We start from the raw sequence: 4,630 nt of genomic DNA, 5'->3' as shown, positions 1-4,630 counted from the left end.
TGGAACAAGGAGATAACATATAAAACCCAGAATATTTCTGCAGCTTGTACTAGAATGAGAAAGCAAGGGCCAAAATGACACAAAAGAGGAAAAACGCTTGTATTGCAGATGAGGCTATTCTTGGCAGGTCTGAGGACTGGTGGTTCTGCTTTCTGTCATGCAGAACTCTCTGTGATGTGCATTTGATTAAAGCTCGTCGAGCGTTTACACACAGAGTCCGATGAGCATATTTCTGAGGCTACCGAGCCTTGATCAGTGTTGAGTGAAAAACACTGCAGAATCAGGGTAAGCAGGATCCTTAATTCCTGGGGAAGCTTCTAAAGAGAACTGCCACAGTGGCATAGTGAAGCATGGGAAGGTGACCACTTTGGTTGAGAATGGAGAGAAGACAGACTCTAATTCTGACAAAGGAGACATGGACACATGCAAACAGATTTAGTTTGATGGGGGGAGGGAGAGGAAGGAGGGAATAAATTCCATTCCTTCCTTCCTGCCCACCTTTAATTTAAGGCTGATGGATTGATTACCATTTGTTATGGTAAGTCCATATGTGTACAGATCCAACTGGTAGGATTAGGTTCCTCCTCCTTTGTTATTCGAAGTCAATTGCAGTTCATTAAATCTCTCTCATCAGTTCCACCACCTGCTCCTCTTCCTTCCCTGACCCAAAGTCACATGCCCATTTACCCTCTTCCCTTTGTTTTTTTTTTTCTCTTCTAGTTACATCTCTTGATCTTTTCTCCATCAATTATTTCGAGGAGAGAACTAGTCAGGAAACATCAATGCAAATGAAATTGTGGTTAAGAATAGAAACAAAAAAAAGGGACCTTTCGTTTTCATTTTCTAAACGGCTCTGGACTTGTGCTTGAGATCCTGGCATACCCTTTTCCCAGGGCATGAAGCAGGGCATCTGCAGCACAGGAATAGGGCCCATCCATTCTTACTCACCCCTGCATGTGTTGAAGTGAAGGGTTTAACAGGCTTCTTCAGGGCTTGGTGGAAGTTTTCAGCTTCTCCTGTAGTCCTGACAAATCTCACACTTGGCCATGTCAGACCACGGCAACATGCAGGTGGAAAACCCATGACCAGTAGCAAATTCAATATAGATGAAGACCCAGTTCTCTCCTTGGCTTTGTGTGTATGGCCAGGCGGCCAGACTGCAGAAAAAAGCTGGTTGCAGGACAGCCCTCACCCCTGCTTGTAGCTTAGTGAAATAGCTAGATGGATTTAATCAACAGCGTTTATGATTAATAGGTGTTGCAGTCTCTTCTCGGGACCCCAGCCAAGATGAAGGCAGTGGTGTTTTGGCGCTGTGCCGAGATGGGCTCAACAACCCCACCGCAGGTTGCACTGCAATGGGTCAGCAGTGTGCACAGGCCCAGGGGGATGGGAGTAGCCAGCAACAGCTAAGAAAAAAGGAGTGGTAACACATTAAAAGCATTTGAGGACTCAGCTGACTAGACCCCTGTACCTCTCTCCAAAACCAATGTCTATAAACACACTGCTTTTTCACTCAAGTGAAGAGACAAGTCTTGATCTTGCTGCATGGAGCAGCTTACAGCCTGTTGGGGTTGGGGGAACAGTGCAAAAACAAAGGCAGAAGAGAAGGTGTTTTTTTTGCTGTGGGTAGACAAGCCTCAGAACAGTCTTAAACTGCGCTCTGAAGTTTCACCAGCTGTTTGGCAGGCCCAGACTCATCCCTTTATTTCTTTTCCCCTGGGTCACTAGAAATCCTCTTTCTCACACCCATCTCCTTGCTTTGCAACTGTCTGTGCTGCCTATTTTCAACAGAAAAATACATGCACATGGGTTTAGATGTTGTTTAATCCATAAATGGAAAAATAATCTCAGAAACCAGGTGGCAACTTTCAAGTTTTATGCCCGTTCTCTGGGGTCAAGATGTAAAGAAATCCATATGTTCATGCTCATAGGTGCCTATGGGCAAGTAAACCTTGTGTTCACTAACTACCCACTTCCACTTCTCTTAAGTGCCATCCCTGACTTGTCAAAGGGCTGTAACCCATCCGTGTGCTGGGGTCACCGTAGTGTCTTGATCTGTGTGTTTTTGTTACGTTTTAAAAAGTGTTTTGAAAGGTTCACACTGCATTGCAGTGCTATCAGAAGGGTTAATGCTATTTGAGGTATTTCAGATACTGAAATAGGGATTAACCTAGACAGTGCAGAGGGATTAGTTGCCTCTTAAATGGACAAAAGTCCAGCAACTGGGTTCATTTTGGACAAGCAGTAGTTGGCCTGCATACTTCAGCTGAATTTTATTCAAACCTCATAAATGTGCACATGGCTGGGAAACCAGAAGGAAGTCTGTTTTCCAGAGGCCTTGGTGTGTGTTGTCTTTCCCTGACGTGTCATGCAGGATCAGCTTTCTCCTGCCATTTCAGTGTTCTTGATTTTGTCCCTGATGGCAGCTTGGCAGCAGTTTATGAGGCCAAGGGAAGCAGGCTTGAAGCCCAAGCTTGCGCTCTATCCAGGGGGGAGGAGGGAAGGAGAGGAGGTGCAGGTCTGACAGCCTGTTTTCCCACACCAACCAAAATATAAAAGTGGGCAAGATAGAAGGGGACTGGTAGACTTGTTTTTTCTAAACAGATCCTGGAAAAATAGTTGATGATGAAGGAAGAGAGCTCAGTGGTTCTACACTGATGAATCTCCGAAAGATCATCCTCTTTCTGGGCTTAACTGCTGGGGCATGGTAATGCTCCCTTGCTGTATGGCCGGCAGGTTGCTGCATCAGATCATTTATAAACGACTTTTTGTTCTTTTTCTTTTCAGTTTAAGTCTTGAAACATATTTGTGATCCTTGCCACAAGTGGAGTTGTTGGACTTGTTTCCAAAGCACCCGTCTTCAGTGCAACAGCAAGTGGCTGCAAAGGGTGCAGCAGCTGAAAGTTGATGGGATTTGTCTGTGGTGTGACCTCTGCTGTGGAAACAGAACCAGGAGAGGGCTTTGCACCCCTGTCCCGACACCAAAGCTCTCCTGAACTTCATGTGCTGGAAAGTTTTCACCTCCTGTCATGGCTTGTGATTTAGCGATGCTCAAAGTTCCTAGTCCAGCAGAGTTCCCCAAAAGCCACATGGCTGTCCTTCTGCTTGGGCCAGGCTGTGATCAGCTTTAATGCCTCCCGGTCATGGCTTTAATGCCTCCCAGTCACAGATTAGGTGTAATTGTGCAATATATTGGCTTTTATACTATGCTAATAATTTTGTAGGTTTTACTTTAAAAGGTCTGTTTGTTTCCAGAAACTCATATTTGGTTTTCTTTTTGCCCAAAGATGGGATAGAGGCTTTTTCAGGGGTCCACGAAGTAGTAAATAAGGATGTGTGCATAAAATGACCAGAGAGTCTTGCTGGCTGAGCTCAGAGCCTTCCTGTATTCCCTGCTCTGGGAAAACTAGAAAAATAACTTAATTCAGCTCCAGAGGCATTACAAAGTGACAAGTTTTGTTAAGGGTTGGTGTTTTTCATGGGATTCCTAGTGGCCCAAACGCCCTCTCCTTTTGTCTGTACTTTGGTTATAGCTGCAATGTTTTAAATATGTCTCCTTAAATGAATTCAAATCTTCAAATCCCAAGATCCACTGGTGCCTTTTTCCTCCTGCCTGATTGTTTTGGCTATTCTAGATGAGTAGCAATGTGTTGCACCAGGTGCCAGGATGACAATGCACCTGGGACAAGTCTGCTTGTAGGTTCAAGATCTGAATCCAAACTTAAAAAGCTGGTTTTATGACAGAGTAAGATCTTCAGCTCCCAGTCTAGCTTTGGGTCAGGTTTGTCTCTTGCTGGAGCCAAGCAAAACGTCCACATGAACATGTAAATGTGTCAGTGGGGAACAGGATGTTCTCAGCCTGTAAGACACTGGTGCAGGAGCATTTTGCACGTGTATCAGTTTGAAGGAAGCATATGACTGTGACAAGTATTGCAGGTAATGTAAAAAGAAAAAAAAAAGAAACATTTGGGCAATTCCCCTCATGCCTGAAATACACCACATTTTTAAAGTGAGTCATGAATTCTTGAAAGAAAAAATCCCCCCTTCAAACTCTTAATCGGTCTCAGGAAACCACACTGAGATATAGGCTGGCAAAAAAGCAATATATCTTTCAGTCTCTGACAAAACACAAACTCTTACTTCTTTCCATCCCTGGCCAAGCATAACTGCCACAATGGCGTTCTTGTAGTTTCTTTAAATCCTAGGTGAAGGTTTCAATGCACAAAATAAATGTGAAGGAGTTTTAAGAGTATTTCTTCCCTCCATTATTAATTCCATCAAAATCCCAGAAGAGGAATACAGAAGGGGAAAAAAAATTACTTTTGTACAATAGGAACCCAGACTTGCCTGCTTTGGGTACATGAATAGAGGCACTGAACATAATGAGATTATTCATGTGCATAAGGGTTGTCGGATCAAACCCTATCTTTGTAAAATATTTAATTACATACCATCAGAATCATGTCAGCTATGAAAAAGCAATAAAAATACTAAAGTGTGTCAGTGAGCAGTAGTAGTAACTGTAGTGATACAAATCCATTAAGCTTTTACGTATAGCTCACATACACTGAGGGCAGCAAGTCACTGCTGGTTAATAATTTGCAAACAATACATCAGCAACATAGTGCAC

This window comes from Neopelma chrysocephalum, unplaced genomic scaffold (assembly GCF_003984885.1).
Source record: "Neopelma chrysocephalum unplaced genomic scaffold, ASM398488v2 Primary Assembly neopelma1_26, whole genome shotgun sequence".
NCBI classification, from domain to species: domain Eukaryota; kingdom Metazoa; phylum Chordata; class Aves; order Passeriformes; family Pipridae; genus Neopelma; species Neopelma chrysocephalum.
This window is presented reverse-complemented; position numbering follows the sequence as displayed.